Raw genomic sequence first — 22,006 nt, forward strand, 5'->3', positions numbered from 1 at the left:
ACTCATCTCTGACTGCTCAGCACCTAGCAATGAGTCCGGCATCTGCTAGGCACACAGTAAGTGCTTGCTGAATGTATTTGAATGAGTCCTATGTGAGGTGATAATAAATAGGACAAGAATGGCTTATTCAGAGATGCTGTATTGTGCCTTTATGTGGTCCCTGCTTTGTTTCTAACATTGCACTTGGAAAAGTTGCCGTGGACAACTGAATGCCTCATTGTTCCTGAATGATGTATGGGAGGGGTATGATCTTAGAAAAGAGACAAGGTTTGTTTTCCTTGGGGAAACCAAAATACAGGTTTCCAATATAATTCTATCTCACAAATGATAAGAACATCCATGTTCAAAGTGATATATGCATAGAAGATCTATAGTTTAGTAGGCTGAATATTTTAGTTAAGTAGCTGAGTTTGAAATGTCATGATTTTGTTAAACAATCTGCCTTGCTTTTGACTCCACTTGATTTTTTTGGACTGTGTGTTAGTTTCCTAGGGATACCATAACAAATCCCCACTAACTTGGTGGCTGAAAACAACAGAAATTTATTCTCTCACCGTTCTGGAGGCCAGAAGTCCAAAAGCAACATGTTGGCAAGCTGCGCTCCCTCTGAAGGCTCTGGGGGAGGATCTCTCCCCGCCTCTTCCATCTTCTGGTGGCTCCAGGCTTTCCTTGGCACAGGGCTGCATCACTCTAATCTCGGCCTCCATCTTCACATGGCCATCTCTTCTCCCTGTGTCCTCTCCTCTTCCGTCTCTTCTAAGGATACTTGGCAATGGTTTTAGGTAATTCCCCAGATAATCCATGACGATCTCATCTTGTGATACTTAATTACATCAGCAAAGACTCTTTTTCCGAATAAGGTCACATTCATAGGTTGCAGAGATTAGGGTGTGGAGAAAACTTTTTTTTTTGGGGGGGGGATGCACAATTCAATCTACTAATAGACTAATTTAAATACATTTATAAATGCGATCTGGATGGAATTCTAAGAGGCTAAATGATTATTTTGTAATTATAAATTACAAATAACTATTTTGAAATGCCTGAGAGGGGTCTTATTTCCTAAAGTAAGGGGCTGCGACTAGGTGAGTATTCAGTATTAATATGAAATGGAGATGCCACCACCCACTGGTTGCTAAGATCCACAATTGGCAGAGCTCGGAGGTAACAACACAAAATGCAGAATAACATGTGATATCACGGCTAATACACTTAATTATGTGGTATCTGTTAGCACTTTTGAAAATGTAAAATGGCCATTCAAATACATTGGATATGTTGAGCCCAGCAAGGACAATTGGCAACTTTATTTTCCTCTTGGGCTTTGAAGGCCTGAGTTGAATGAGTAGGGTTAGAAGCCTTTTTTTCCCCCTTAGAGCTGTTGGTATTTCATGTTCATTAAGGAAGAAGCAAGGAGAGGCAGATTCTCTTGGAATCACTGAGTATCAATTCAAGAGTCTGCAACAAAGGGGATAGAAAAAGTATTGCATAGATATTACTATTGTGCCATGAAATGAATCAGTTTATCCAGTCCAGGGGTTGGCAAACTATGGTCTTAGGCCAAATCTAGTCCACTGCCTGTTTTTGTAGACAAAATTTTATTGGAACATAGCCATGCCCATTCATTTATATTTATTGTGGCTACTTTTGCAGTACACTAATGGAGCTGAATAGTTGGATCAGAGACATAATGGCCCTCAAAGCCAAAAAGTATTTACTATCTGGCCCTTTACAGAAAAAATTTGCCTGATTCTACTCAATAATATTTAACATTTTTGAACATAAGTACTAGATGTTGTGTCGTTCTATATGCATTGTGTCATGTAATTTGATTTTATATTCAAAGCTACGCTCTGAATTAGTTGTTATTGATTGTTATTATTGACATTTTGTAGATAAGGAAACTGAGGCTTAGAGGACCAAGTAACTTGCCCCAGATACAAAGCTGCTAAGTGACAGAGATGGGACTTGAACTGGTCTGTTTGATTACTCAACTAGAGTTTTCATTCATAAACCAAATGCAAACTTTTTGTATCTCCTAATTACCTAAATTAGCACAGAAGAGTTTTACATACCAAGGACCATAAGGAATATAGTATATATTGACATATTTGTTGTTGCATTTTGAAAAATACAAAAATATTTTTTAAACCCTATTGGAACAATATTCTAAAATAAGCTTTAGCTTCTTTTAGTTATTTAGTTAGCCAGTATTTCGTTATTTAAACTGTATTATATGCAGAGAGGCAATGAATTCGCCTGTGGAGTGCACCCTCTTCTCTTGGTTATAAACGTGATTAAAGGGAGGTCTCATTCAAAAGCTACACCTGGGATGGAACCTTGGCCAACAGACTTCGTGTAATACTGTGGTTCTATTGGCAAGACTATCTTTGCAGTGAGGAGGACTGTCTCCTCACTGCATTCTCCCCTCCCTTGTTATCGGAGGGCCACTTCTAAAGTCTCCCTACCTGACTCTCCTCACCTGGTTCCATGTTTAACAACCAACCTATTGGTTATTCAGGGCCGGTGCACTGCACAGCTGTGGGAGTGGAGGTTGCACCAGTCTCACTGCAGTCCGCATGAATGGCAGCCCCTAGGGTTCTGCACTATGCAGCCTGGGAAGCTGTATATAGGTGGCTCTGGAAAGAAGGGACAAGTCTTGCTGACACCTGCAGTTTTAGTGGAAGTTATGTCAGTCGTAAAATATATTGTCATCCAGTTGTATGCACTGCTATCTGTGAACCTGAGTTAATGTGAGTGCACCTCTGAGACAGGTCCATTTTCTATGTGCTCACACCATCAGGGTTTTGGATTTGGCAGACCATGAACCAGTCCCTGGAGGGCTGTAACATCGCCAAGGAATCAGATGCCACATTATGAGGTCTCTAGGTAAAGAGTCATAGACTTCCTTGGCATTACCATGATTAAACCACATGTCCTCCCATCTGTGGAAGATGTTTTGCTGTGCCACTCAGAAGTGGATGACTAAATCCTCAGCTGTTGAGATGGCATCAGCTAAGAGGACTGCCTTGTCCCCTTGGGAAAGCTTCCAAGGGTCCATCTGTCTTCAGAACTTCTTGTAGGGTTGGCTGAAGCTCCTACTAAGACCGCATCACAGCTTGACTTCTCCCACTGCCCAATCCTGCTTTCTTCCCTTCCTCCCACTGGTGCTGATAAACAACCTGCATGCTCATCTCCATCTCAGAGTCTGCTTCCTGGGGAACGTGACCTGAGATACCACTCAAGCCTCAGAATTGGAGACCTAACTAAGGATTGGCAATCTATGGAAATGACCATGGAGAAATCTCCACTTATTCATCCAACAATTATTTATTGAGCACCTATTATGAGCCAAGTCCTTTCTAGACATTAAGAATAGAGCAGTGAATAAGAAAAGTGTCTACATTCTGGAGAACTGTCTAGTGGGAGGCAGACAAAAACAAGTAACAATTTAATATATTAGGCAGAGATATACACTTGAAGAGAAACAAAGCAGGGTGAAAGCTTACAGTTTTGGGGTGGGAGGGGCTGCCATAGGATGCTTCAGGGAAGGCCTTTCTGAGGTGGCGACATAAAGCAGAGACCCAAAGGAAGTCAGCAGTGCAAAGATTTGGGAGAAGAGCGTTCCCAGCCGAGTCACCTAAAATGTAAAGGCTCAAGGTGGGAATGAGCATTGGGTTTTTGAGAAACAGCAGGAAGGCCAGGATGGCAGAGTGGAGTGAGCAAGGTGACAGGCGGTAGGGGGTGAGATCAGAGGTCCAGAAGCGTGTCTGAGCACAAGGGGAAGCATTTAAGGGTTTGAGCAGAAAAGCAACAGAATCTGATTTTTGTTTTAAAAAGATCAATCTGACTGCAGTTGGGGAAAGAGTGGAAGCAGGGGACCAGTGAAGAGGCACTACAGTGATCTAGGAGAGCATTGATGGTGACTTGGACCACTGTGAGGGTGGTGAGAAGTAGCTGGATCTGGGGATGTATTTTGAAGGCAGAGCTTTAGGACTTGCTGATTGTTATGGACTGAATGTTTATGTCTCCCCAAGTTCATATGTTGAAGCCCTAACGTCCACCCCCACCCCCAGTGTGATGGTATTAGGAGGTGGGGCCTTTGAGAAGTAATTAAGATTAGATGAGGTTATGAGGGTACAGCCTCCATGATGGGATTGATAACCTTATGAGAGGAACTTGCTCTCACCACCGTGTAAGGAAGCTGCAAGAAGTGAGCCTTCCACAAGCCAGGAAGAGGTTTATCACCCTAACCAACCAGGCTGGCACCCTGATCTTGGATTTCCAGCTCCAGATTGCAAGAAATAAATTTCTGTTTAAGCCACCCACTCCATGGTATATTGCTATGGCAGCCAGAGCTAAGACACTGATGAGGGGATGAGGGGATAGGGGTGGAGAGAGTCAAGGCGCTCACTAGTTTCTTGGCCTGGGTACGTGGATGAATGGTGGTGTCGTTTACTGCGATACGCATTCTCCCCATTTATAGATTTCTACAGTCTCTCGTGCACAAGTCAGAGGGCCCATATGGTGATTTGTATTTGCAGGAGAATGCGTCACTGCATGTCTGAGATGACTTATGATGAAGGAACTAGAGGAGATAGCATTTAAATTAGAACAATATGCACTTATTGTTTTATAAGAAATATTCCTGGTGGGAAAGGGAAAGTGAGGGAGGTTGCAGTCACAAGCATTCTGCTCTTATTATCACTAGAAGAATTGTCAACTCACTTGTAGAACAGAATTAGGTATGATAAATAAGCTTCAAAACCAGAGGAGTGCTGAATACAGTCTGGTGTCTCTGGTCAGTTCTGCTGGCATTTGTTGATATAGTTTTCTTCTTTAAATTGATGCAATAAATTTTACTGATATATTATTTCATAATGTTGAGCCATTCTAGCAATGCTGAAATAAAATTGACCTGGAAGTGGTATAACAATCCTTTCAATATACAACTGGATTTGATTTGCTCATAATTAATTATTTAGTTAACTTATTTATTAACATTTAATGTTCTTTCAAAAATAAGTTTAGAATACTTTCTATTGTCTTTTATTTTCTATTTTATTAATTTTAGCTTTTATCTTTATTAATTACCTTCTCCTACCTTATTTTATTCTCGTTCTAGTTTCTTAAAACTGACCACATATTTAATTTGTTTTCAGATTTTTTAAAATAATGACAGCATTTAAGGCTATACATTTCCATTTGAGTATAACACTACCTATGCCCATAAGCTTGGATATGATATATTTTCCTTGTTGTTAATTTCCATGTAATTTTTCAGTTTTGATTTCTCTTTGACCGAAGTGTTTAATTTTGTTTTGTTTTCAAGAGAGTTTAAAAGTTCCCAATTGTTTAAGGTTTTTTTAGTCATAATTTTGTTGTTGACTTATAATTTTATTAGCTTATAGAGAAATTAATCTATAAAAACAATATATTTCAGAGTTTATTAAGGTTGTCTTTCTGATCAATTATATGACCAATTTTTGTAAATAAGCAATGAACATAAGATTAGAAGGTATACTGGAAAGGAAATTTCAGTTACTCATGGGTTTTCCAAGAAATCTTGCCATTCCCTACAGGGCATACATGATGTGTTTGACTGTTACCTTCTACTGGTGGCTCCATCTTAAGCCAGGTCTGCATCATTTTCTTCATTATGATATCTCACTTGGTTTCATCCCTGTCACCTCATGTTAGAATTATTAATTATTCAATTGCTCATTCCTTCTATTCTCTTTACTTTTACCGGCTTGGTCAAGTTTCTCTACTTTCACAGCACTCCCTCCTCATTCCAGACCCTGGTTTTCTGGAAGTTCTTCTAGGCTTTTGAATTCCACTAGTATTTACTTTTCCCTCTTTAACTATATTTTTCATTAAAAAAATTTATTAGTAAGCTGTTATGTGACAATGCCTTTGTTAGGAAACATGAAAGATATAAGGGGGGGTCATTTCACTGCTATACGCTTCAAATGCTTACAATTCCATTAGTTTATAGCAGGGGCTCGCAATCAACTACCACTCATCTTTCTACATTTCAGCTCACAAAATTAGGTTTCAGTCTTCTCTTTCTTATTCTCTTTGTCCTCGTGGATTTACAATTTTTTTAAAAAGCCATTTATTGTAGCTTTTAGTGAGGACTTGGTAGAGAACAGAATAAAATTATGTGCTTCATTTTCCATCTTTAACCAGCAACCTTTATTTTTATACTAACATAGAAAATTTAAATAATGTTTATGCCACTCTAATAAACTATTTTACCTGCCCACTTCCTACAAGCCTCTAGAATTTTTAAAAAGCCTATTTAAACCTCTCTTTCCAGACTGCCCTGGTGACGCAGTGGTTAAGAATCCACCTGCCAAGGCAGGGGACACAGGTTCATGCCCTGGTCTGGGAAGACTCCACATGCTGCAATAACAACTAAGCCCATGTGCCACAACTACTGAGCCTGCACTCTAGAGCCCGCAATCCACAACTACTGAGCCCATGTGCCACAACTACTGAAGCCCGCATGCCTAGAGCCCGTGCTCCACAGCAAGAGAAGCCACCGCAATGAGAAGCCCATGCACCACAATGAAAAGTAGGCCCCGCTCACCGCAACTAGAGAAAGCCTGTGCTCAGCAACAAAGACCCAGTGCAGCCAAAAATAAATAAATAAATTTATATTAAAAAATCAACAACCGTCTCTTCCCCCTCAGGCTCCCTCACCCTCAGCTGCTGGGTTTTTCTGAGACAGTTTAGAATTTCAGTTTCAGGCTATTATAAATTTTCCCCTGCAATATGTCTCATCTGTTTCAACAAACCTATGGAACACTTAGATTGTAATTCTCTGTCTCTTTAACAGAGTTTTAACTATAGATAAGGTACAATGCTTGTTATTTCTTGTATTCTTGATATTTTCTTAAGATATTTGTTTTGACATCATCCTTATTACATTTAATGTATTTCCTTGAGTACTTTCCTCAGCTGATTTTATGGGTGGTTTACTTTATTCATGTCAGATCACATCTTTTATCCTTTTTTTAATCAGTGATATCATTGCTGAGTATGGAAATCTTGGAGTTCCATACCGTTATAACAACATTCTATAATTTTATAATACCATCTTTTAGTCATCAATGTTACAGATGAAAAGATGAACACCAACCTGATTTCTTTCTTTGTGAATAATGTGTTCTTTCTGCCTGAAAGTTTGTAGGTTATCTTCTTTCTCTGAAGAGTTCAGATACTTCAACAGGATATAATATGTCTAAGTGTGTGCTTCTTTCTCACTTATCAAGCCGGATTCTTCTTTTTTTTTTTCCAGCTTTTAGTTTTATTGATCTTTCCTATTGTTTTCTTTGTTTCTATTTCATTTATTTCTGGTCTGATCTTTATTATTTCTTTCCTTCTACTAACTTTGGGTTTTGTTTGTTCTTCTTTCGCTAGTTCCTTTAGGTGTAAGGTTAGATTGTTTATTTGAGATTTTCTTGTTTCTTGAGGTAGGACTGTATCGCTATAAACTTCCCTCTTAGAACTGCTTTTGCTGCACCCATAGGTTTTGGATCATCGTGTTTTCGTCGTCATCTGTCTCTCGGTATTTTTGAGTTCTTCTTTGATTTCTTCAGTGATCTCTTGGTAATTTAGTACCGTATTGATTAGCCTCCATGTGTTTGTGTTTTTTACGTTTTTTTCCCCTGTAATTTATTTCTAAGCTCATAGTGTTGTGGCCAGAGAAGATGCTTGATATGATTTCAATTTTCTTAAATTTACTGAGGCTTGATTTGTGACCCAAGATGTGATCTATTCTGGAGAATGTTCTGTGTGCACTTGAGAAGAAAGTGTAATCTGCTGTTTTTGGATGGAATGTCCTATAAATATCAATTAAATCTATCTGGTCTATTGTGTCATTTAAAGCTTGTGTTTCCTTATTAATTTTCTGTCTGGATGATCTGTCCATTGGTGTAAGTGAGGTGTTAAAGTCCCCCACTATTATTGTGTTACTGTCGATTTCCTCTTTTATAGCTGTTAGCAGTTGCCTTATGTATTGAGGTGCTCCTATGTTGGTGCATATATAATTGTTATATCTTCTTCTTGGATTGATCCCTTGATCATTATGTAGTGTCCTTCCTTATCTCTTTTAACATTGTTTATTTTAAAGTCTATTTTATCTGATATGAATATTGCTACTCCAGCTTTCTTTTGATTTCTATTTGCATGGAATATCTTTTTCCATCCCCTCACTTTCAGTCTCTATGTGTCCCTAGGTCTGAAATGGGTCTCTTGTAGACAGCATATATATGGGTCTTGTTTTCTGTATCCATTCAGTGAGCCTGTGTCTTTTGGTTGGAGCATTTAATCCATTCACATTTAAGGTAATTATCAATATGTATGTTCCTATTACCATTTTCTTAATTGTTTTGGGTTTGTTTTCCTAGGTCCTTTTCTTCTCTTGTGTTTCCTACTTAGAGAAGTTCCTTTAGCATTTGTTGTAGAGCTGGTTTGGTGGTGTTGAATTCTCTTAGCTTTTGCTTGTCTGTAAAGCTTTTGATTTCTCCCTCGAATCTAAATGAGATCCTTGCTGGCTAGAGTAATCTTGGTTGTAGATTCTTCCCTTTCATCACTTGAAATATATCATGCCACTCCCTTCTGGCTTGTAGAGTTTCTGCTGAGAAATCAGCTGTTAACCTTATGGGAGTTCCTTTGTATGTTACTTGTTGTTTGTTCCTTGTTGCTTTTAGTAAGTTTTCATGTCAGATCACATCTTTTATCCTTTTTTTAATCAGTGATATCATTGCTGCATGCTTTTCCGGATCTATGTGGGTTACTCTACATCCTCTTAATCTTGACTATGAGGCTGTTCCATGACCACCATCTGCTCTTAGCAATTCCAGACTTTTCTCAGGGGCATGGGACACTTTCAGATACTCTGTAATAGCTCTCCGGTGCTGTGGGAGATTTAGGGTTTTTTCTTAGGTCTTTTGCCTAAATACACCTGGCTTTCATTTTGAACTTAATACTACAAAGCCATGAAGATACCAGGAGCTTCTCCACGAGAAAATCAAGTATGAACCCTTCTATTTTGAAGACCAACATGAACCTATCTGTAGCTTCTATCACTACCCCACAACTGTCAGCATCAGAGGCTTGGCCTTGAGGGCAGAAATGGCTACTAGATCCATTTCAAGGATGAAACTGCTGCTAAATACTAGTTGCTTTGCTTTCTTTCCCTTGTCCCGTCCACCGATTTTACTTTCATCCCTTTTCCAACTGAAAAACTGACCTTACATCTTTATGTATTCCTCCTCATTTTTGCTCTAATGTATAAATTATTTTCTGAATTGTCCAGACTCTTAGCTTCTTAAGGCTTAAAAACTGTTTTTGCTCTCCAAAACTCTAGCTCTTACAAATCTAAAACACATAGGATTGTCAGGCTATACCATCTCAGGTCAGAGTTACTCAACTCTACCATTGTAGCATATAAGACAGTATATAAATAATGGGCATGGCTAGAATAATAATGGGTTCCAAAATTCCAAAGCTTTATTTACAAAAACAGACTGCTGAACCAGATTTGGTCCACAAGCTGTAATTTGCCAACCCCTGGGCTAGAGAGTAATTTTAATCTGAACTAATCTATAATACCTTAGACATTCCTGATTATCTACACAACAGAGGGTAGCATAATTTTGGAGAATGAATAGCAAATGAAGTTCTACTCTACCCATGCAGTTCTTATCGGAGAAAGCAGCTTGAATCTAGTAAGGGAAGGAGAACGTTTATGATCTCACCCAAACTGAGTTTTAAGATTGCTGGACATAAGTAACAAGGATCTCTGGAGGTGCAACTGTGGAGAGATTGGGTATCTTTCCTGCCCATCAGTTCAGGTGTTCTCCTCTTTGGGAATACCTCTTTGAGATGCAAACACGCCTGTTTATTTACTTTGAGACCTTATTTCTGAACTACAGAGATAAGGAGGTCAGGGTGATTATCATAACAATTGCTAGCAATTCCTCACCACATCTCTGGGGCATCAGTTAATGTTAGCGAAGGAGATCAGAATATGCCACCCCAAAATATGCCATTTTGGCGTAAGGATTATTTTGAGCTGGAGGCAAATGAGAATCAACAGATGGAGAAAGAAGCCTTCTCAGAGCTTATCTCATGTGAATAAAAGCAGACACTTCTGAGAAGTGAGGTCTGCTATAAATCCCCTTTCTCAGGGGAATTTTATGGTCATGAGGAAGATGGAAGGTCAGCACTGAGATAGGTCTGCAAACCAACCTTTCTGAAATAAACCTTATCTTTCATTAGTTTTCCCCATACATTTCCTAGTCACTTTCCCACAGTTTACCACCCTTAGCCCAAACTCCTTTTTCTTTTTTCTTGTCATGTCTCCACAATTTATCATTCTTTGTTAAAAAGGTATATATAAAATCTGAGGCCTATCCATGTCTTTGGGTCTTCACTTTTCTGTGAAGTGAAGACCTCCAAATGCATAAGTAATAATAAATCTTTTCTCCTGTTAATCTGTCTTTTGTCAGTGTAATTTGTAGGGCCCCAGCTACTTAACCTAAGAGGATAGAGGAAAAAGTTATTTTTTTCCTCCTTCACATTAGTTATACTTTTTCAATATAACTAGAAAATAAAAAGTTCATGAAACTAGGTAGGTGGCTTAATTTGGTCAATAGCACCCAGTCATTGGGTTTTTGTTTTTAATCGTTGGTCATATCATCTCTCTGGGGGTATTCTCTAGAAGCTGTTTACTGTGAGGTAAAATATGTTAGTGATGATTTGTTTTTGAAAGTGAAGCTGCCATTGTGAATGTGGAGGCTGAATCTGTAATTTCTGAGGGAATCAGCGTGTCCTTGAAGTCATGACTTGGGTGTTTGAGGAAACAAGCCTCATATGGGAGGTATAGATGATCTGGTAAACAAGCACCAGAATATGAATAATTCATTTACACTCCATTGTTATGAAACAAAATCATGTCCTCCCTTCAGAGCAGAAGTGAGGGACTGAGGTGGTGTGAACAGTTAGCTGTGTGGGCTTCTGCAGAGGCAGACCCTCAAATTGCAGCTCTGCCACTGATCGGCTGTGCCTTTGGGGCAAGTTCCTTTCCCTCTCTGAGCCTTAGTTTCTTTACTTGCAAAGGTGGAGATTCACTCAGTTACTGCTTCATTTATTAAAACACTATTATTTGGGCAGCCTGCCTTGGAACTTACTCTTATTTGTTGAAGATCTCCAGCGTTTGGGGGGGTGGTACTTGTTGGTTCTTACTCTCCACTGCTCTCTCTGGTTTACCGAAGTTCCACCACCGTCTCATGTAGCTTGGTTAACTCTTTGGATCTGAACAAATTGTTAGGTACTATGAATTTCAAAGCAAAAGGAAGGAGGGGGCCAGGAGATACCGCTTCTCTCCACTCCTTCCGCTCTATTCTGAAGTCCCCTTGGCTAGTGCATTCTAAAAGAGATATTTCATTCTTTCACCATTATCTGATATCTTCTGTATATTGGATACTGTACGAAATGCAGAATATACAAAATCAGTGAACTATGGTCTTGGTCCTTGAGATAACAATAATATTGCAAACCCAAATTCTAAAAATGAACCAGACAGACCTCAGAGTCTCTGAGAGTGTAAGTGTGTTCTTCAGTGAATGTTCAAGACAGTGTTTGGCAAAAACAGGTCTCATAATTTTTATAAATTCAAATGCAACACAGTGTCCCATGGGCAGAGAATTTTCCTTGATGTCTTAACCATCTGCTAACCAGCATTCTGCCTCTGTTTGTATTCACTTTTACTTCAACTGGACACCTCCTAACATCCCAAGAAGGAAGTGTTTCTAAGCTATAAAGAACTTGGAATGTTGTGATGGCTTCAAATAAGTTGAAGAAAGCTGATGCATGAATATAAGGCATTATTATTCTACACTGACGCTTCAGAGAAGGAAACTAGTTAAGCGAATATTTTCCTCCCTAACATTTTATCCCTGCTGAAATAAGTCAAAATACCCAATATTCTTTGTATTCAGAGGTGACACTGGTAGCAGCACAACTGTCAGCTGCTGTCAATCCCAGGCTATTGGAAGCAATGTCATGGTGCTTTAACTTGCTTTTCAGTTTGCACAGCATGTCTTTGAAGCATTGCCTCTACTCATCTCTTCCACAGCTCACTGTTCAGCCAAATAGCACTATTTCAGCAGGAACTCAGCTAAATACTTAAAAGCTAGTGGGCCAGCCTCCTCCTTGTTGAGGTTTTAAGTCTGTGTTTTTCAAAGAGAGATCCTCAGACAGGCAGCAGCCATACTGCCTGGGGTGCTTGTTACATTGCCTATTCCTGGACCTTATCCCTCGACAGGAGGATTCAGAAACTCTGGGAATGGGAAATCAGATAACCTGCATTTTAAGCAAATAAATGCCTCTGGTGATGTCTATGCGCTGATGGTTAACACCTCTGAGTTGAGGGCTTTTACAGTCACCAACTATGTTTTGGTTGAGCCTCATGTATTCCTTTACACACTGGGACATCAACAGTCTGTAGAAGCCTGTTCTCAGAAATACACCTGGACGCCTCTACAAAGGGTAGATCTGTTCATATGATTCAAAGCTTCCCAGAAAACTCCCTGTCCCTTAAATATTTTATGGCTTATATGTTGAAAACGTCCCACTTGCAATCAAGTATATATCTTTCTAAATGGCTAGGTAGATCTAGAACAAAGATAGAAAGCAAACCAAATCCAAAACATTAACATACTTTGAAAGAAGAAGAGATTGAATAGTGAGAGTAGAATTATAACTTTTCATGGGAACAGAAAAAGCCCTCAGCATAGCTGATACACAGGCAAGAACTCTTTCAGGTATTTGTTAAGAAAATGAAAATAAGTGCAATATCTTGGGCTTCCTTCCCAGACAGGTATCCTCCCTGCTGCGCTGCTCAGGGCAGACTGCACTTCCTCTAGTGGCCCAGATGCAGTGGCCATTCTGCCACCTCCTCACCTCCCACCCCCCAGTTCAGAGCTTCCTTTTCCATCCATATTGTTTCTACAACCATGGACATCATTTCTACCCAATTTTTTTAAACTTTTGATTTCGAAATAATTGTAGATTTGCAGGAAACTGAAAAAAAAAAAAAAAAAACAAGCACAGGGAGCTTCCATATGACCTGCACCAAGCTTCCCCAAGTGTAACATCTTGGACATCTGCAGTACGATATCAAAGCCAGGAAACTGATACTGGTGGTTGGTACAAACTAGAGCTTCTTCAGATTTGACCAGTTTTACCCACACCGTGTGTGTGCGTGTGTGTGTGTGTGTGTGTGTGTGTGTGTGTAGATCTAAGCAAATTTATCACACGTGTAGATTAGCATAACTACTACCGAAACTAAGCTACAGAACTGTTCCATCACCCAAGGTTCTCTTGTGCTACTCCTTCACAGCCAGGCCTAGCCTCTTCCACCACCATCTCTAACCCCTAGCAATAGCTAATCTGTTCTCTAGCCCTATAATTTCACACAATTATTTTTTAATAGCATTTTCATAGCCTTGGAGCAACTTCCAACCATGCCGAGCTTCCTGCCTGGACTGTCCAAGTTGTCTCCCAAGGTACCAATGACTGTTTTTGTTAGCGCTCTAGTTATAAAACTGCATAAATTTTTAGTGGTCTGACTGTAATCCTAATTCCTAAAAGCATTATTTTGAATGTATAATTTTGCTGAATGTGTGGTTTTTCGGCAATGTCTATTATGTCACAGCAGAAATATTTGTATAATGGCTCCAATATAATAAAAGTTTATTTTTTATCCAAAGAAGAGTTCAAGGAAGATCTTCTATATAGCAAGTATTTCTCCTCCAGTTGGCAATCAAGTCACCCACACTCTTTTCATCTTGTGACTTTGCCACTTTGATGGTTAATTTTATGTGTCAACTGGACTGGGTCATGGGATGCCTAGTGATTTGGTTAAACATTATCTCTGGGTGTGTCTGTGAGGGTGTTTCTGGATGAGATTATATTTGAATCAGGAGACTGAGCAAAGCAGATTGCCCTCCCCAGTGTGGTCAGGTCTTATCCAATCTGTTGAAGGACTGAACAAAATAAATAAGAAAGAATTCCTTCTCTCTGCCTGACTCTCTTTGAGCCGGGACATCGGTTTTCTCCTGTCTCTGGACTCAGATGTGGACTGAAATTTACACCATTGGCTCTCCTGGTTCTTAGGCCTTTGCACTTGGACTAGAACTGTACTACTGGTTCCCCTGGATCTCCAGCTTGCCATCTGCAGATCTCAGGATTTTTAGCTCCCATAATCATGTGAGCCAATTCCTGATAATAAATCTCTTTCTTTCTATATCCTATTAGTTCTGTTTCTCTGGAGCACCCTAAATAATACAGCCACTCTCTAGGGCTGTGCATAGTTGCAGTTGCACCTCTCTAGAGATGGGTACAGAGAGAATGGGAGAAGCACAGCTACTTCTTCGAGATTTGACTAGGAAACAGTCTGATCACTTTCACTTACATCCCATTGGCTAGAACTCAGTCACATGGCCACACTCAACTGCAACAGGGGCTGAGGAAAGTTTGTCTAGATCAAAGGACATCTCTCTTCTAACTTCTAAAAATGGAGGTTTCCTTAGGAGGAAAAACTGGGAGAAGAAATGGCTTTGGGATAAACAAAACTAGTGACTAAAAAAAGTATGCATGCAAAGATGATGCCACGAAAATGTTCATCACAGAGTTGTTTACAATAATGAAAATATTTTAACAACCTAAATAAGCTATAATAGGAGATTGGTTAAATATAATACATTATGATGGATTCATACAACAGAATAAAATGCGATGTTCAAAATAGTATTGTAGAAGAAAACATGACTTAGAACTACATGGAAAATGTTTATAATGCATTGTTAAGTATGAAAAGCAGGGAATGAAACCTACATATTTCCTCTTTTGTAAAACATCAACAAAAATAGCAAATATGTGCACAGAAGAGAGACAGGATGGGTATATACAACAATTTTAATAGTGGTTCTCCTTCTCTGGAAAATTATCGGTGATTCTTAATTTCTTCTCTTTTTTAAAATCTGTATTTTCTAATTTGGGGGGACTATGCCACAAATGTATTACACTTGAATAGAAATAATAAAAATTTAATTTCTTTTTAATAATAAAAAGAAAATAATAGATATAGATGACCATAAAACTGGTGACCTGGGTTTGAATCCTCACTCTACCACTTACTAGTTGTATGACCTTGGGTGAGTTACTAACCTTTCTAAGTACTGATTTCCTCATCCATAAAATGAGAACACTGGTAATAAAAATACCAACCTCATTGGCTTGTCATGAGGCTTAAATAAAATATTGTTCTTATAGTTCAGTACTTGGCACACAGTAAGAGCTCAAAAAGCTTAACCATTGTTATCATGATCATTATTAATAGTAATAATAGTGTCTTAGGGCAACTCAATGTCATGGGGTAACATAGAAGTCATTGATGGTTCTCTCCACTCCTGGGTCAAATATCAATCTTCATAAATAAATTCCTGTTCTCCCCAAATCCACATTGCTTTTCTTTCACCTCAGTTTTGGCACCATCAATCAATCATCATTAAAGATCATTTCTAAAGAATTCAGCTCTTAAGAAACTTCTAGGCATTTATGATGACCACATTTTATAGAACACATCTCTCTCACCACCTCCACACACATACCTATCTCCATTCCCAGTGTTTCTTTCATGTGGAGCTAACTCTCCTGGCTCTCTCCAGCCCCTTACTCACGCCCCCACCTTCCCTCAGCCAGGACTTCCTTTCCTTCTCTTTGGGGAGCCTGCCCTGGGCCAGCGTGCCTTATGGTTAAGTCTGGTTAATTCTGGATGCTGTAGGGGAAGCCCATTTGGCAGTGTCTCTAACCTGGACTTTATCAGTGATAAAGAGGATATTTTGGTCCCTATCTGCCTTATCCTTTGTCTTATTTCTTAATTGGTTCAAAACCTGGATAGGGAATGCAATTTTATTTGTTGGGCCCTACTCAAAGTTCCCAAGAAAACACACACACACACACACACACAGCTGCTTTTTTTTTTTTTTTTTTTTTTTTTTGCGGTACTTGGGCTTCTCACCGCTGCTGTCTCTCCCGTTGTGGGGCACAGGCTCCGGACGCACAGGCTCAGCGGCCATGGCTCACGCGCCCAGCCACTCCGCGGCATGTGGGATCCTCCCGGACCGGGGCACGAACCCGTGTCCCCTGCATCGTCAAGCAGACTCTCAACCACTGCGCCACCAGGGAAGCCCCCCCACACACGGCTTTTTGATGATACAACTTCAAAGGATAAAGGTGGGGTTTTGTGTGTGTGTGTTTTGTTTTTAACTAAAGCTACAGTAGGAAGCAGGCAGCCAGGAAGGTATACTAAAGCATCTAAAGAAATAAAAATATCTTTAGATGTTTTAGTATACCTTCAGAATAGGAAAGACTAGGTGAGTGCTCAATGTGGCTTCAGTTTGCATTTTTAGGATAGGCTAGTGGTTCTCAAACTTTAATAGTGACAAAGAATCACCATATGGGTGATGTTGAAATTCATATCTGATTCAACAGGTTTGGTGGGGAGCCTAGCTCCACAGGAAATTCTGTATTTCCAATAAGCTCCAGGTAATGCTGCTGCCTCTGGTCCACAGACAACACCTTAAGTAGCAAGAGTGTGGAGTATCATGAATTACTATCTTCCACACTCAAAAATCACTCATCAACTTTTTTATTGTGAAGCAAATTTACATTACTAATTATGTTGCTTAATCTAATATTTACGATGTGCCTACAATTTCCTAACTATATGTCTATCTGGATAGCATGTCATATTTGCTCACCTGCCTCCACCTTTGAATGGCTCCCATTATCAGCAGGCTTTTGCTGTTTAACAAACCACGCCAAATGCAGTGGCTTAAGACAACAACCATTACTGTGCTCACAGTTCTTTGGCTTGGGCCCAGCTGGGTGATTCCCTTGCTGGTGTTGACTGGGCTCGCTCTTGGATCTATGGCCAGCTGCAGGGAGCTAGGTTGCTGTTCCCCTGCCAGTGCTGACTGTTGACTTGTGCAACGGAGAGAACTGGACCACATGTTTCTCATCACCATCCAAATGACTAAAGCAGGCTTGTTCATGTGGCAGCAGAAAGTTTCCATGTGCAGCATGGGTCAGCCCACATGTGCAAGCTCTCTTCATGACTCTACCTGAATCACATTTGCTACCATCCATCCCACTGGTCAAAGCAAGCTGCATGATCAAGTTCAGTGTCAGTGTGGGAAAGAATTACCTAAGTTGTGGATGCTGAAGGGGGAAGCATTTGTGGCTGCTTTTACAATCTGACTATTCAAGTTCAAGTTGGCCTTTAAGGTCCACTCCCTTACCCAGCGAAAGGCCTATCAGGCTTATTTTTATCTCCACACTATTACTCTTTTACTGCCCTCCTCCTGGAACACTCTTTCTACCTATCTTTGGACAGAGACCTGTTCCACTTTCAGATGATACGTCCTACTTAAGCTTGTTGTCTAAATTGGATGGGATCTTGAGTTATATGGCGCATCTCATTCAGACTCTTATGTTACCTACATGCAGGTTGCATCCTCCCTTACTAGATCAGATATTTCTAAAGGGTTTTGATTGTGGCTTGCTCATCTTTGCATTCCTGTGACATCCAGCAAATAATTTCAATTTCAAGTCCATTCATATTGCTGCAAATGGCAAAATTTCATTCTTTTTTATGGCTGAGTAGTATCCCATTGTGTGTGTGTGTGTGTGTGTGTGTGTGTGTGTGTGTATACATACACACACACACACACACACACACACACCACATTTTCCTTATCCATTCATCTGTTGATGGACACTTAGGTTGCTTCCATATCTTGGCAATTGTAAATAATGCTGCTATGTACATTGGGGTGCATGTATCTTTTCGAATTAGTGTTTTTGTTTTTTTTCAGATATATATCCAGGAGTGGAAATGCTGGGTCATATCGTAGTTCTATTTTTAGTTTTTTTGAGAAACCTCCATACTTTTTTCCACAGTGGCTGTACCAATTTACATTCCCACCAACAGTTAAGAGGGTTCCCTTTTCTCTACATCCTTGCCAACATTTGTTATTTGTATTCTTTTGGACCATAGCCATTCTGATAGGTGTGAGGTGATATCTCATGGTGGTTCTGATATGCATCTCCCTGATGATCAGTGATGTTGAACATCTTTTCAGGTGCCTGTTGGCCATCTGCGTTAAAAGTAGGTATTCTTATTGCTTCCTTTTACAAATTAGGAAAATGAAATGCAGAGAACTAAAGTAACTTGTCCAAGATCACAGAGCCAGGAAGCCAAAGACCAGGATTTGAACCCATATCTCTTGAACTCAAGAGCCTGGCCTTTTCAGTTAGTCTCCTAAGGGAATGAAAATAAATGGTGTTGAATATGCCACATGCAGATAATTAAGAATTGAACAAAAAGTGTATGTTTGTCCACTTGAGAATGCAAGTCGGGCTTTGGGGGGTAGAAGAAGGTCTCAGGGTTAATGGGCTTCTCATAGAGATGAGCTCAGATTTTGACTCAGATTTATAGGTTCACAAACTATTCTCACTTCTCTGTAGAACAGTTTTCAGGCTCTGTAAAACTGAATCATTGATAAAATGATTACAGACTCACAGAAAGCTGAAGAAAACTCTAGAATGCTAACTCATTAGTGTTGAGGGAGATAGAGAAGTTACAACCACACCAGCACAGGTGTCAGATGGGCAGCGTGATCTTTCATCAATAGGGAAACCTAGTTAAGATGAAAGGGTTGCAGAGTGTGTTTATTTCCTGCCTTCTTCTGAAAATGATTTGAGTCCATTGCAAAGGGAGTGGCTATTTTTAACTAATACAGTCACCAATGAGGGATGGTGAGTCATTCTCAGCGAAAAAGCTAAATCTGTCAAGCTGACGGAAAGACTCATATTGAGTCATCAGTGCTCCATCTCTCTTGGGCAATACTGGAGAAAGTCTCCTCTGTCAGCGTCTCCATTTTCAATATTCCATGAGCACATCAGTATGGATCGGGCTCCCCTTTCTTGGTTTGGGAATGTGAAGTCTGCTCTACTCTGATTTTCTGACTCTGATTACTCCCTCTCCAGCATCACGGTAGCAATCTGGGCAGCTGTCACCAGGGGATGACAATGCCTCAGGCTTAGTTACATAGGGATGGGGTAATTGGTCAATCTTCCTGTAGGTGCGACTAACTCAGGGAAAATAATATTACCAGGTAAAGTGGATGATGCTTTAAAGACATTTTTTTTTCACTCATGAAAAATGTGATAACAATTGAGATTGTGAAAGAAAGAAATGCAAACACCTAGTGTACTAGTCAGGATTGAGTGCAGGAAGCAGACATGCCTCTAGATATTTTAACTGTGAAGGGACTTAATATAGAGAATAAGGTGTTTACAAAATCATCGGGAGTTCTAGGGGTGTGGCCCCTAGACTGGGCCTCTAGAAATGCGTTCCAGAATACTGCGGAACTGACCTGCCAGGGAAGATACCACCTCTGGGGCCATTGCTATGGCTACTGATGTCAAGAACCCAGAGCTGAGACTGTGTTCCTAGTATCAAGGTCACACTGCCTCTGGACACCCAGGAGGCTAAAGAATGGATTCCATTCTAAAGAATGGATTCTGAAACGCCAGAAATTTCATGTGTCTACTGCCTTGCTTGCCAGTGACAAGAAACAGTCAAAAAAAGCAGGAAATGCCCTCCATCTTCTAAGTCTCACACAAGTACAGCTAATTGGCTAAACTTAGTTTGTTTCTAGAGTGCTAGTTGGGAGTCTGGAGAATGTATTTTGTAATTGTCCAGCTTCCGGTAAGGCCCATGAGAAAGAAGCTGTACTCTCCACACCCAGGGTCAAGTGACTGCCTCACTACCATGGCCACTACTAGCTGGAACAGCAGAGATCAGGGTCTCCCATTTGCTGAGTGCTCCCTTGGTGCCAGCGCTGGGCTGAATCCTTTACATCTGTCATTGCCTTCCCCTCACTATTATTAGATTCCTTTCACAGAGGAGGGAGCTGGGGTCTACAGAGATTGGGTAATTTGCACAAATTAATGCTGGAGGAAAAGGAGGAACCAGGCTCTGAACTCCATCTGCCTGATTCCAGAGGCCACTTCCTCACCATTACTTGACCACCAGCCACTCACTTCCCTTTATCACTGCTCCCCCACCCGCCATCACTCTAAGTCAAGGGCCTCTGGAACTCTCCTTACTCTCTTTCAAGTGTCAGCGAGCCCCAGGCTCTGGGCCAGATCACAGACTCCTGACGAGTCTCCCACAGCTTTCCTCTTGGCTCCTGCTTTTGCAGGAACTGTAACCATGGCGCAGTTTTATTGCTTGGAAGAAGCTTTCTCTACCCATCCCTCCTCCCTCTGGAGAGAGAATTGCTTTACTCATCCCAGAGAAGGTCTTCAATTACCTTCTGCTACATCCACATCTACTTTTATTTCATCTTTCTCCATCTGAAATAGAGATGAAGGTGAGACCAGGATCTCTGAATTCTGAGTCTTAGCAAAATGTAATTACTACATTTTTTTCTTTTTCTAATCACAGGAGACTTTTCTGAGCAACCTAGTTACTGATTCTACTACTCCCTCACTTCCTCCTTCCAACTGCTCTATGAAGCTTGACATTGGTGTGGAAGTTATTTTGCTTCAAATTGCTTAAGAGGTCTCGTTAATGAGGTTGACAACCACCAGATCCTGCCATGCTTCGTGAGACTTGTCATTTCCCCCACCCTAAACATTTTTAGAACACATGTGAGTGGAATGACAAAGTGATGTGGTCATTATTTGCCTATTTGCATTTGCCTTTGGAAAGTATCTCCTTAATCTGAAATACCCTCATCACATGAGGTGTCACCTGCTCATCTCTGGTCCCTGCTCTCTCCTCTCTCTTCATATCTGGGTTCATTCAGCAACCACCAAATGATAAGCAATCTTTGGGACCCATTTTTATCATTTATTCATTCAAAAATGTTTGTGAATGCTTACTACGTGTCAGACACCATGCTAAGTGCTGGAAGAGTAGGTGAATAGTCATGGTTCCTGTCTTCCAGAAGCTTCCATTCCAGACATTACCCAAGCAATCAACTCATTAAAGAATTTTAAGTGAATATATAGAGAATTTACTTCAAACTAGGTTCTTACTTAGATATGGTGATCCGGGAAGGTTTCTCAGAAGAGGTGACATTTACACTGAAGGAAAAGTAGGAGCTAGCCATACAAATGGTAGAGGGGAAGATCATTTAAGGCAGCAGGCACAGTATGTGGGTAGGTCCTGAGGTTGTAAAGGAAAAATTTCGTGTGTTCCAGGGTCTGCAAGGAGGTCAGTGGGCTAGAGGGGAGAGATATCACTTGATGTTAGTGGGGACTAGACTTTGTGGGGCCTTACAGGTCAAGGTAAGGAGTCTGGATTGTATTTGCCGTTGTCTAAGGTTAATGAGATGCCTGGCATAGGTGGCAGAAGGAAGATGGAGAGAAAGGGCTGAGGTGAAGCATGAAAAGATTGTTGATAGATGAACTGTGAGTGGTGGTGGAGTGGAAGAGTCTATGGTGCCTTCTGGGTCTTCAGATGCTATCAGGGCTCAGCATCAAGGACTCCTGATACCAATATGGTGGAGTCTTTTCTGCCCATAAGGTTTAATGGCTTTAAGACTTAATCATATGCTTTTGGCAACCTGTCCTCTCTCCCCTTCTGGCAATATTTTTGTTACTCCATCCACATCCCATTGGATAGATCTTTGAGGCTGCATATTTACCTATCTAAAGCATGGACCATGCAGTGCCTCTTGGCTCTGACACTGGGTGGGGACGGTTTGTTAAGAGCACAGTCTCCAGAGCCAGACAGCACGGTCAGAATCCTATTTCCCTTGACCACTGGTGCAATCTCACCTGGCTTCTTTGAGTCTTAGCTTTTTCAGTTATAAAATGGGGTGAGGATAATAATACCTGCCTCATAGGG

The 22,006-nt window shown here is 40.4% G+C and overlaps 1 long non-coding RNA gene across 1 annotated transcript in view; it reads right to left on the bottom strand.

Moving 5' to 3' along the window:
- Window positions 1–1,363: 1,363 nt before the first annotated feature.
- Window positions 1,364–22,006, bottom strand: part of LOC125964309 (uncharacterized) — a 32,732-nt gene continuing 12,089 nt past the window's right edge. The window contains exon 3 of the long non-coding RNA XR_007477215.1: window positions 1,364–1,458. This is a non-coding gene — a long non-coding RNA (uncharacterized LOC125964309). The remainder of the gene's footprint in view (window positions 1,459–22,006) is intronic.

Source organism: Orcinus orca, chromosome 4 (assembly GCF_937001465.1).
Source record: "Orcinus orca chromosome 4, mOrcOrc1.1, whole genome shotgun sequence".
Taxonomy (NCBI): domain Eukaryota; kingdom Metazoa; phylum Chordata; class Mammalia; order Artiodactyla; family Delphinidae; genus Orcinus; species Orcinus orca.